The following is a 13,027-nucleotide window of genomic DNA, read 5'->3' on the forward strand; positions in this document are numbered from 1 at the left end:
GGGGGTCATCTATGGGGTGATGGGGGTCATCTATGGGGTGATGGGTACCACTTATGGGGTGATGGGTGCCATCTATGGGGTGATGGGGACCATCTATGGGGTGATGGGGGCCATCAATGGGGTGATGGGGACCACTTATGGGGTGACGGGTGCCATCTATGGGGTGATGGGTGCCATCTATGGGGTGATGGGGACCATCTATGGGGTGATGGGTGCCATATATGGGGTGACGGGTGCCATCTATGGGGTGATGGGTGCCATCTATGGGGTGATGGGGACCATCTATGGGGTGATGGGTGCCATCTATGGGGTGATGGGGACCACTTATGGGGTGACGGGTGCCATCTATGGGGTGATGGGTGCCATCTATGGGGTGATGGGGGTCATCTATGGGGTGATGGGTGCCATCTATGGGGTGATGGGGACCATCTATGGGGTGATGGGGGTCATCTATGGGGTGATGGGGCCGTCTATGGGGCGCTATGGGGCAGGGATGGGACCCACCTTCTCTCCCTTGTGTCCTTTGAGGCCCCGGATGCCGTCTGCCCCCTATGGAGCGTGACCCACAAGTCCCAAATCCGCCTGGTTTCGCCCCATAACTGCCTCCCCCCCCCCCCCCCCGCCCCATAAGCCCAGCGCTTACCTTGACACCACGTGACCCCGGGTAGCCAATGGGACCTTGAGGACCTGAAGGACCCTATGGGGCAAGGAGGAGGTTGGAACCTCCCCATAGATGTGGGGCTGCCCCATAGATGTGGGGCTGGGGGTGCGCCAGAGGTGTGAGGCTGCCCCGTAGATGTGGGGCTGCCCCATAGGTGTGAGGCTGCCCCATAGGTGTGGGGCTGCCCCATAGATGTGGGGCTGCCCCATAGGTGTGGGGCTGGGGGTGCGCCAGAGGTGTGAGGCTGCCCCGTAGATGTGGGGCTGCCCCATAGGTGTGAGGCTGCCCCATAGGTGTGGGGCTGCCCCATAGATGTGGGGCTGGGGGTGCGCCACAGGTGTGAGGCTGCCCCGTAGGTGTGGGGCTGCCCCATAGGTGTGGGGCTGCCCCATAGGTGTGAGGCTGCCCCATAGATATGGGGCTGCCCAATAGGTGTGGGGCTGCCCCATAGGTGTGAGGCTGCCCTATAGATAGGGTGCTGCCCCATAGATATAGGGCTGCCCCATAGGTGTAGAGCTGGCATTGCCCCATAGATATAGGGCTGACCCATAGGTGTGGGGCTGGCATTGCCCCATAGATATAGGGTTCCCCCACAGGTGTGGGGCTGCCCCATAGGTGTGAGGCTACCCCATAGATATAGGGCTGCTCCATAGATAAGGGGCTGCCCCATACATGTGGGGCTGCCCCATAGACGTGGGGCTGGCATTGCCCCATAGACACAGGGGCTGCCCCATAGATGTGGGGCTGCCATTGCCCCATAGATACAGTCCTGCCCCATAGGCATGGGGCTGGCATTGCCCCATAGACACGGGGCTGCCCCATAGACGTGGGGCTGGCATTGCCCCATAGATATTGTCCTGCCCCATAGGCAGGGGGCTGGCATTGCCCCATAGATACAGGGCTGCCCCTTAGGTGTGGGGCTGCCCCATAGACGTGGGGCTGGCATTGCCCCATAGATATAGGGCTGCCCCATAGGTGTGGGGCTGCCCCATAGACGTGGGGCTGGCATTGCCCCATAGATACAGGGGTGCCCTTTAGGTGTGGGGTTGCCCCATAGGCATAGGGCTGGCATTGCCCCATAGATACAGGGCTGCCCCTTAGGTGTGGGGCTGCCCCATAGACGTGGGGCTGCCATTGCCCCATAGATATCATCCTGCCCCATAGGCGTGAGGCTGGCATTGCCCCATAGACACGGGGCTGCCCCATATGTGTGGGGCTGCCCCATAGACGTGGGGCTGGCATTGCCCCATAGACACAGGGGCTGCCCCATAGACGTGGGGCTGCCATTGCCCCATATGTGTGGGGCTGCCCCATAGACGTGAGGCTGGCATTGCCCCATAGACACAGGGGCTGCCCCATAGATGTGGGGCTGCCCCATAGACATGGGGCTACCATTGCCCCATATGTGTGGGGCTGCCCCATAGACGTGGGGCTGGCATTGCCCCATAGATATCGTCCTGCCCCATAGGCATGGGGCTCGCATTGCCCCATAGACACAGGGGCTGCCCCATATGTGTGGGGCTGCCCCATAGATGTGGGGCTGGCATTGCCCCGTAGATATAGGGCTGCCCCATAGACGTGGGGCTGCCATTGCCCCATATGTGTGGGGCTGCCCCATCGACGTGGGGCTGCCATTGCCCCATAGATATCATCCTGCCCCATAGACATGGGGCTGGCATTGCCCCATAGACACAGGGGCTGCCCCATAGGTGTGGGGCTGCCCCTTAGGTGTGGGGCTGCCCCATAGACGTGAGGCTGCCATTGCCCCATAGACACAGGGGCTGCCCCATAGATGTGGGGCTGCCCCATAGACATGGGGCTGCCATTGCCCCATATGTGTGGGGCTGCCCCATAGACGTGAGGCTGCCATTGCCCCATAGATATCGTCCTGCCCCATAGGCATGGGGCTGGCATTGCCCCATAGATGTGGGGCTGCCCCATAGATGTGGGGCAGGAGCTTGGGGGGGGGGGGGGATCTTTACCTGGTGCCCTTTGGAGCCTGGGGGTCCCTCCTTGCCGGGGTGACCCTGCAGGGAGCAATGGGGGTCTCAGGACCCACATCCCCCATGGGGCTGGGACCCCCATTGGGTGCTATGGGGCTGGGGGGCACCCATTGGGTGCTATGGGGCTGGGGGGGCACTCACGGGGGCGCCGTCGGACCCGGGCATCCCAGGCAAACCGGGTTTTCCTTGGGGTCCCTATGGGGAGAGGAGGGAATGGGGTTGGGGGGCACAACAGCATCTCCTGCCCCATAGATCCCCCCCCTCTGCCCCACAGATCCCCCCCTTTGCCCCACAGATCCCCCTCTTTGCCCCATAGATCCCCCCTTTGCCCCATAGATCCCCCTCTTTGCCCCATAGATCCCCCCTTTGCCCCATAGATCCCATCTTTGCCCCATAGATCCCCCCCTTTGCCCCATAGATCCCCCCTTTGCCCCATAGATCTCCCCATCTCCTGCCCCATAGATCCCCCTCTTTGCCCCATAGATCCCCCCTTTGCCCCATAGATCCCATCATTGCCCCATAGATCCCCCTCCTTACCCCATAGATCCCCCCCTTTGCCCCATAGATTCCCCCCCTCTTTGCCCCACAGATCCCCCCCTTTGACCCATAGATCCCCCTTTGCCCCATAGATCCCCCCCTTTGCCCCACAGATCCCCCCCTTTGACCCATAGATTCCCCCATCTCCTGCCCCATAGATCCCCCCTTTGCCCCATAGATCCCATCCTCTTCGCCCCATAGATCCCCCCCTTTGCCCCATAGATCCCCCCCTTTGACCCATAGATCCCCCCATCTCCTGCCCCATAGATCCCCCCCTTTGCCCCATAGATCCCCCCCTTTGCCCCATAGATCCCCCCTTTGACCCATAGATCCCCCCCTTTGACCCATAGATCCCCCCTTTGCCCCATAGATCCTCCCCTTTGCCCCATAGATCTTCCTCTTTGCCCCATAGATCCTCCCCTTTGCCCCATAGATCCTCCCCTTTGCCCCATAGATCTCCTTCTTTGGCCCATAGATCCCCCCTTTGACCCATAGATTCCCCCAGCTCCTGCCCCACAGATCCCCCCCTTTGCCCCATAGATCCCATCCTCTTTGCCCCATAGATCCCCCCCCTTTGCCCCATAGATCCCATCTTTGCCCCATAGATCCCCCTCCTTACCCCACAGATCCCCCCCCTTTGCCCCATAGATCCCCCTCTCTTTGCCCTATAGACCGCCCTCTTCGCCCCATAGATCCCATCATTGCCCCATAGATCCCCCCCTCTGCCCCACAGATCCCCCCCTTTGCCCCATAGATCCCATCATTGCCCCATAGATCCCCCCCTCTGCCCCACAGATCCCCCCCTTTGCCCCATAGATCCCCCCATTTGCCCCACAGATCCCCCCTCCTTACCCCACAGATCCCCCCCTTTGCCCCATAGATCCCCCCCCTTTGCCCCATAGATCCCCCTCTTTGCCCCATAGATCCCATCCTCTTTGCCCCATAGATCCCCCCCTTTGCCCCATAGATCCCCCCCTTTGCCCCATAGATCCCCCCTTGGCCCCATAGATCCCCCCTTTGCCCCATAGATCTCATCCTCTTTGCCCCACAGATCCCCCCCTTTGCCCCACAGATCCCCCCCCTTTGCCCCACAGACCCCCCCCTGCCCCATAGATCCCCCCTTTGCCCCATAGATCCCATCATTGCCCCATAGATCTCCCTCCTTACCCCATAGATCCCCCCCTTTGCCCCATAGATTCCCCCCCTCTTTGCCCCACAGATCCCCCCCCTCTGCCCCATAGATCCCCCCCTCTGCCCCACAGATCCCCCCCTCTTCGCCCCATAGATCCCCCCCCTTTGCCCCATAGATCCCCCTCTTTGCCCCACAGATCCCCCCCCTCTGCCCCATAGATCCCATCATTGCCCCATAGATCCCCCCTCTTCGCCCCATAGATCCCATCATTGCCCCATAGACCCCCCTTTTCCCCACAGATCCCCCTCTCTTTGCCCCATAGATCCCCCTCCTTACCCCACAGATCCCCCCCCTCTGCCCCATAGATCCCCCCTTTGCCCCATAGATCCCATCTTTGCCCCATAGATCCCCCCTCTTCGCCCCATAGATCCCATCATTGCCCCATAGATCCCCCCCTTTGCCCCACAGATCCCCCCCCTTTGCCCCATAGATCCCCCCTCCTTACCCCACAGATCCCCCCCCCTCTGCCCCATAGATCCCCCCTTTGCCCCATAGATCCCATCTTTGCCCCATAGATCCCCCTCCTTACCCCACAGATCCCCCCCCTTTGCCCCATAGATCCCCCTCTCTTTGCCCTATAGACCCCCCCCTTCTTTGCCCCATAGATCCCCCCCTTTGCCCCATAGATCCCCCCCTTTGCCCCACAGATCCCCCCCTTTTCCCCACAGATCCCCCCCCATCTTTGCCCCATAGATCCCCCCCTCCTTACCCCACAGATCCCCCCCCCTCTGCCCCATAGATCCCCCCTTTGCCCCATAGATCCCATCATTGCCCCACAGATCCCCCCCCTCTTTGCCCCATAGATCTTCCCCTTTGCCCCATAGATCCCCCCCTCTGCCCCATAGATCCCCCCTCTTCGCCCCATAGATCCCCCCCTCTTTGCCCCATAGATCCCCCCCTTTGCCCCATAGATCCCCCCCTTTGCCCCATAGATCCCCCCCTCCTTAACCCACAGACCCCCCCTTTGCCCCATAGATCTCCCTCTTTGCCCCACAGATCCCCCCCCATCTTTGCCCCATAGATTCCCCCCTCTTTGCCCCATAGATCCCCCCCTTTGCCCCACAGATCCCCCCCTCTGCCCCATAGATCCCATCATTGCCCCATAGATCCCCCTTCTCCCCTTGCCCCCCATAGGAGCCCCATTGCTCACCTCATCTCCAGGAGGCCCCACGGCACCTTGAGGTCCCGGCAGCCCCTAAGCAGGAGGATGTGGGGCGATGCCGATGCTGTGGGGCTCATTGCGCCCCCCAACCCCATTGCGCCCCATAGCGAACCCCCCCCCCTGCCCCATTGCATCTATGGGGCTGGGGGCCTCACCTGGCTCCCTGCTGTTCCCTGGTACCCAGAGGGCCCTGGTTCCCCTTGAGGTCCCTATTGATGGAGATGGGGGTCAACGCCTGCCCCACACTTATGGGGCAGGCTCGGAGGAGATCAATGGGGAGATGTGGGGCGCCCCCCAACTCACCACGTTCCCTTTGGGCCCCACGGGGCCATCCATGCCACGGACGCCCTATGGGGGGGGAGATGGATGATGTGGGGCAGTGGGGAAGGGGGGGATGAGGAGAACGCTATGGGGCTGCCCCATAGATCTTACCGGGGGGCCGGGGATGCCGGGGGGGCCTTTGGGACCAAGGAGGCCTCTGGGTCCCTATGGGGCAGAGGGGGGGTGAATGAGGAGGGGTTGGGGGGGGTCCATAGGGATCTATGGGGCAGGGGGGCTGCGCCCCATAGGGACCCCATGGGGCACCGGGGAGGCCTCGTGGACCCACAGCGCCGTCGTCGCCCTATGGATGGAGGCAGGGATGATCCATAGGGATCTATGGGGCAGGGAGGATGCTCCATAGGGATCTATGGGGCAGAGGGGATGCTCCATAGGGATCTATGGGGCAGGGGAGGATGCTCCATAGGGATCTATGGGGCAGGGGAGGATGCTCCATAGGGATCTATGGGGCAGGGGAGGATGCTCCATAGGGATCTATGGGGCAGGGGATGCTCCATAGGGATCTATGGGGCAGGGGGCAGGGGGGGATGCTCCATAGGGATCTATGGGGCTATGGGGCAGGGGGGATGCTCCATAGGGATCTATGGGGCAGGGGAGGATGCTCCATAGGGATCTATGGGGCAGGGGGGATGCTCCATAGGGATCTATGGGGCAGAGGGGATGCTCCATAGGGATCTATGGGGCAGGGGGGATGCTCCATAGGGATCTATGGGGCAGGGAGGATGCTCCATAGGGATCTATGGGGCAGAGGGGATGCTCCATAGGGATCAGGGGATGATGCTCCATAGGGATCTATGGGGCAGGGGAGGATGCTCCATAGGGATCTATGGGGCAGAGGGGATGCTCCATAGGGATCTATGGGGCAGGGGGGATGCTCCATAGGGATCTATGGGGCAGGGGGGATGCTCCATAGGGATCTATGGGGCAGGGCGGATGCTCCATAGGGATCTATGGGGCAGGGGGGATGCTCCATAGGGATCTATGGGGCAGGGATGTAGGGATCTATGGGGCAGGGATGTAGGGATCTATGGGGCTGGGCTATAGGGATCTATGGGGCAGGGAGGATGCTCCATAGGGATCTATGGGGCAGGGGGGATGCTCCATAGGGATCTATGGGGCAGGGGGGATGCTCCATAGGGATCTATGGGGCAGGGGGGATGCTCCATAGGGATCTATGGGGCAGAGGGGATGCTCCATAGGGATCTATGGGGCAGGGGGGGCATCTATGGGGGAGGGGATGCTCCATAGGGATCTATATGGGGCAGGGGCAGGGGATGGATGCTCCATGCTCCATAGGGATCTATGGGGCAGGGGGGGCATGGGGCAGGGGGGATGGGGGATGCTCCATAGGGATCTATGGGGCATAGGGATCTATGGGGCAGGGGGGATGCTCCATAGGGATCTATGGGGCAGGGGGGATGCTCCATAGGGATCTATGGGGCAGAGGGGATGCTCCATAGGGATCTATGGGGCAGAGGGGATGCTCCATAGGGATCTATGGGGCAGAGGCGATGCTCCATAGGGATCTATGGGGCAGGGGGGATGCTCCATAGGGATCTATGGGGCAGGGAGGATGCTCCATAGGGATCTATGGGGCAGGGGATGATGCATAGGGATCTATGGGGCAGGGGATGATGCTCCATAGGGATCTATGGGGCAGGGAGGATGCTCCATAGGGATCTATGGGGCAGGGGGGATGCTCCATAGGGATCTATGGGGCAGGGGGGATGCTCCATAGGGATCTATGGGGCAGGGGGATGCTCCATAGGGATCTATGGGGCAGGGGGGGGATGATGCTCCATAGGGATCTATGGGGCAGGGGGATGCTCCATAGGGATCTATGGGGCAGGGGGGATGCTCCATAGGGATCTATGGGGCAGGGGGATGCTCCATAGGGATCTATGGGGCAGGGGGGATGCTCCATAGGGATCTATGGGGCAGGGGGGATGCTCCATAGGGATCTATGGGGCAGAGGCGATGCTCCATAGGGATCTATGGGGCAGGGGATGATGCTCCATAGGGATCTATGGGGCAGGGAGGATGCTCCATAGGGATCTATGGGGCAGGGGGGATGCTCCATAGGGATCTATGGGGCAGGGAGGATGCTCCATAGGGATCTATGGGGCAGGGGGGATGCTCCATAGGGATCTATGGGGCAGGGGGGATGCTCCATAGGGATCTATGGGGCAGGGGAGGATGCTCCATAGGGATCTATGGGGCAGGGGAGGATCCATAGGGATCTATGGGGCAGGGGGATGCTCATAGGGATCATAGGGGGATCTATGGGGCAGAGGGGATGCTCCATAGGGATCTATGGGGCAGGGGAGGATGCTCCATAGGGATCTATTGGGCAGAGGCGATGCTCCATAGGGATCTATGGGGCAGGGGGGATGCTCCATAGGGATCTATGGGACAGGGGAGGATGCTCCAGAGGGAACTATGGGGCAGGGGGGATGCTCCATAGGGATCTATGGGGCAGAAGGGATGCTCCATAGGGATCTATGGGGCAGGGGGGATGCTCCATAGGGATCTATGGGGCAGGGAATGATGCTCCATAGGGATCTATGGGGCAGGGGGGGATGCTCCATAGGGATCTATGGGGCAGAGGGGATGCTCCATAGGGATCTATGGGGCAGGGGGGATGCTCCATAGGGATCTATGGGGCAGGGATATGGGGATCTATGGGGCTGGGATATGGGGATCTATGGGGCAGGGCTATAGGGATCTATGGGGCGGGGATATGGGGATCTATGGGGCAGGGCTATAGGGATCTATGGGGCAGGGGGGATGCTCCATAGGGATCTATGGGGCTGGGGGGATGCTCCATAGGGATCTATGGGGCAGGGATGGGGCAGGGGAGGATGCTCCATAGGGATCTATGGGGCAGAGGGGGTGATCTATAGGGATCTATGGGGCAGGGAGGATGCTCCATAGGGATCTATGGGGCAGAGGGGATGCTCCATAGGGATCTATGGGGCAGGGGGGATGCTCCATAGGGATCTATGGGGCAGAGGGGATGCTCCATAGGGATCTATGGGGCAGGGGGGATGCTCCATAGGGATCTATGGGGCAGGGGGGATGCTCCATAGGGATCTATGGGGCAGGGGGGATGCTCCATAGGGATCTATGGGGCAGGGGGGATGCTCCATAGGGATCTATGGGGCAGGGGGGATGCTCCATAGGGATCTATGGGGCAGGGGGGATGCTCCATAGGGATCTATGGGGCAGGGGATGTTGCATACAGATCAATGGGGCAGGGGGGTTGCTCCATAGGGATCTATGGGGCAGGGGGGATGCTCCATAGGGATCTATGGGGCAGAGGGGATGCTCCATAGGGATCTATGGGGCAGGGGGATGATGCTCCATAGGGATCTATGGGGCAGGGGGGATGCTCCATAGGGATCTATGGGGCAGGGGGGATGCTCCATAGGGATCTATGGGGCAGGGGGGATGCTCCATAGGGATCTATGGTGCAGGGAGGATGCTCCATAGGGATCTATGGTGCAGGGGGGATGCTCCATAGGGATCTATGGGGCAGGGGATGCTCCATAGGGATCTATGGGGCAGGGGGTGATGCTCCATAGGGATCTATGGGGCAGGGGGGATGCTCCATAGGGATCTATGGGGCAGGGGATGATGCTCCATAGGGATCTATGGGGCAGGGGGGATGCTCCATAGGGATGTTATGGGGCGGGGGGGATGCTCCATAGGGATCTATGGGGCAGGGGATGATGCTCCATAGGGATCTATGGGGCAGGGAGGATGCTCCAAAGGGATCTATGGGGCAGGGGTTATCCCATAGGGATCTATACGGGGGGTTATCCATAGGGATCAGGGGGGAGGGGGTTATCCCATAGGGATCAATGGGGTTATCCCATAGGGATCAATGGGGCCAGGTGTTATCCCATAGGGATCAATGGGGCAGGGTGTTATCCCATAGGGATCAATGGGGCCGGTGTTATCCCATAGGGATCAATGGGGCCAGGGGTTATCCCATAGGGATCAATGGGGCCGGGTTATCCCATAGGGATAGGGTTATCCCATAGGGATCAATGGGGCCGGGGTTATCCCATAGGGATCAATGGGGCCGGTGTTATCCCATAGGGATCAATGGGGCCAGTGTTATCCCATAGGGATCAATGGGGCCGGTGTTATCCCATAGGGATCAATGGGGCCGGTGTTATCCCATAGGGATCAATGGGGCCGGGGTTATCCCATAGGGATCAATGGGGCCGGGGTTATCCCATAGGGATCAATGGGGCCGGTGCCGGTGTTATCCCATAGGGATCAATGGGGCAGGTGTTATCCCATAGGGATCAATGGGGGGGCATAGGGATCAATGGGGCCGGTGTTATCCCATAGGGATCAATGGGGCCGGGGTTATCCCATAGGGATCAATGGGGCCGGTGTTATCCCATAGGGATCAATGGGGCCGGTGTTATCCCATAGGGATCAATGGAGCCGGGGTTATCCCATAGGGATCAATGGGGCTGGTGTTATCCCATAGGGATCAATGGGGCCAGGGTTATCCCATAGGGATCAATGGGGCCGGTGTTATCCCATAGGGATCAATGGGGCCGGTGTTATCCCATAGGGATCAATGGGGCCGGTGTTATCCCATAGGGATCAATGGGGCCGGGGTTATCCCATAGGGATCAATGGGGCAGGTGTTATCCCATAGGGATCAATGGGGCCGGAGTTATCCCATAGGGATCAATGGGGCCGGTGTTATCCCATAGGGATCAATGGGGCCGGTGTTATCCCATAGGGATCAATGGATCAATGGGGCCGGTGTTATCCCATAGGGTTCAATGGGGCCTGTGTAATCCAATAGGGATCAATGGGGCCGGGGTTATCCCATAGGGATCAATGGGGCCGGGGTTATCCCATATATGGGGCCGGGGTCATATGTTATCCCATAGGGATCAGGGCACCCCATAGGGTTATCCCATAGGGATCAATGGGGCCGGGGTTATCCCATAGGGCTCAATGGGGCCGGTGTCACCCCATAGGGCTCTATGGGGCCGGTGTTACCCCATAGGGATCAATGGGGCCGCGGTTACCCCATAGGGCTCAATGGCGCCGGGGTTATCCCATAGGGATCAATGGGGCCGGTGTCACCCCATAGGGCTCTATGGGGCAGGTGTTATCCCATAGGGATCAATGGGGCTGGTGTTATCCCATAGGGATCAAAGGGGCCGGGGTTATCCCATAGGTATCAATGGGGCCGGGGTTATCCCATAGGGATCAATGGGGCCGGTGTTATCCCATAGGGCTCAATGGGGCCGGTGTTATCCCATAGGGGTCAATGGGGCCGGTGTTATCCCATAGGGATCAATGGGGCCGGGGTTATCCCATAGGGATCAATGGGGCCGGTGTTATCCCATAGGGATCAATGGGGCCGGTGTTATCCCATAGGGATCAATGGGGCCGGTGTCACCCCATAGGGATCAATGGGGCCGGGGTTATCCCATAGGGATCAATGGGGCCGGTGTTATCCCATAGGGATCAATGGGGCCGGTGTTATCCCATAGGGATCAATGGGGCCGGTGTTATCCCATAGGGATCAATGGGGCCGGTGTTATCCCATAGGGATCAATGGGGCCGGTGTTATCCCATAGGGGTCAATGGGGCCGGGGTTATCCCATAGGGATCAATGGGGCCGGTGTTATCCCATAGGGATCAATGGGGCCGGTGTTATCCCATAGGGATCAATGGGGCCGGTGTTATCCCATAGGGGTCAATGGGGCCGGTGTTATCCCATAGGGATCAATGGGGCCGGTGTTATCCCATAGGGATCAATGGGGCCAGTGTCACCCCATAGGGCTCTATGGGGCAGGTGTTATCCCATAGGGATCAATGGGGCCGGTGTTATTCCATAGGGATCAATGGGGTCGGTGTTATCCCATAGGGATCAATGGGGCCGGGGTTATCCCATAGGGATCAATGGGGCCGGTGTTATCCCATAGGGATCAATGGGGCCGGGGTTATCCCATAGGGATCAATGGGGCCGGTGTTATCCCATAGGGATCAATGGGGCCGGGGTTATCCCATAGGGATCAATGGGGCCGGTGTCACCCCATAGGTCTCAATGGGGCCGGTGTCACCCCATAGGTCTCAATGGGGCCGGTGTCACCCCATAGGGCTCTATGGGTCCGGTATCACCCCATAGGGCTCTATGGGGCCGGTATCACCCCATAGGGCTCAATGGGGCCGGTATCACCCCATAGGGCTCAATGGGGCCGGTATCACCCCATAGGGCTCTATGGGGCAGGTATCACCCCATAGGGCTCAATGGGGCCGGTATCACCCCATAGAGCTCAATGGGGCCGGTATCACCCCATAGTGATCAATAGGGCCGGCATCACCCCATAGGCCTCAATGGGGCCGGTATCACCCCATAGGGCTCTATGGGGCCGGTATCACCCCATAGGGCTCAATGGGGCCAGTATCACCCCATAGGTCTCAATGGGGCCGGTATCACCCCATAGGGCTCTATGGGGCAGGGAGCACTCACCCGCTGCCCTTTGTCCCCCGGCAGGCCTGGGAGCCCATCGAAGCCTCGTTCTCCCTATAGATATGGGGTGGGGAGAGCACCCATGGGTGGGGGGCACCCATGGGGCTCAGCCCCATAAGTACAATGGGGGGGGGGGGGTTTGCCCCACATCGATCCCATCCCACCCCATTGAATCTATGGGTCCAAGCCCACCCCTATGGGATCTCCCCATGGGGGGCTCAGCCCCATAAGTACAATGGGGGGGGGGGATCTATGGGGCTGGGCCCTATAGGGTACCTTGGCACCCGGCTCCCCCGGCATCCCCCTGGCTCCGTCTGCTCCTGGCCGGCCCTGTGGGGTGCAATGGGGTGCAATGGGGTGCAATGGGGGGCAATGGGGGGCAATGGGGTGCAATGGGGTCAATGGGGTGCAATGGGGTGCAATGGGGTCAATGGGGTGCAATGGGGTGCAATGGGTTCAATGGGGTTCAATGGGGTGCAATGGGGTCAATGGGGTTCAATGGGGTTCAATGGGGGTCAATGGGGTGCAATGGGGTGCAATGGGGTGCAATGGGTTCAATGGGGTGCAATGGGGATCAATGGGTTCAATGGGGTTCAATGGGGTGCAATGGGGTGCA

General features: G+C 60.3%; 2 long non-coding RNA genes across 2 annotated transcripts; both read right to left on the minus strand.

Annotated features, from left to right (window-relative positions):
- Positions 1–503: 503 nt before the first annotated feature.
- Positions 504–2,861, minus strand: LOC134158706 (uncharacterized). The gene is made up of 4 exons (XR_009962875.1): positions 2,806–2,861; positions 2,644–2,688; positions 644–697; positions 504–549 (listed from the first exon to the last, which is right to left on the minus strand). It is a non-coding gene; the product is annotated as an uncharacterized LOC134158706 (long non-coding RNA).
- A 2,886-nt stretch (positions 2,862–5,747) lies between these two features.
- Positions 5,748–6,042, minus strand: LOC134158707 (uncharacterized). Its single transcript, XR_009962876.1, has 3 exons — positions 5,988–6,042; positions 5,859–5,903; positions 5,748–5,764 (listed from the first exon to the last, which is right to left on the minus strand). It is a non-coding gene; the product is annotated as an uncharacterized LOC134158707 (long non-coding RNA).
- Positions 6,043–13,027: the final 6,985 nt, after the last annotated feature.

This window comes from Pezoporus occidentalis, unplaced genomic scaffold, assembly GCF_034315485.1.
Source record: "Pezoporus occidentalis ecotype Australia unplaced genomic scaffold, CSIRO_AGI_Poc_V1 ctg1310, whole genome shotgun sequence".
Classification (NCBI taxonomy): Eukaryota; Metazoa; Chordata; class Aves; order Psittaciformes; family Psittacidae; genus Pezoporus; species Pezoporus occidentalis.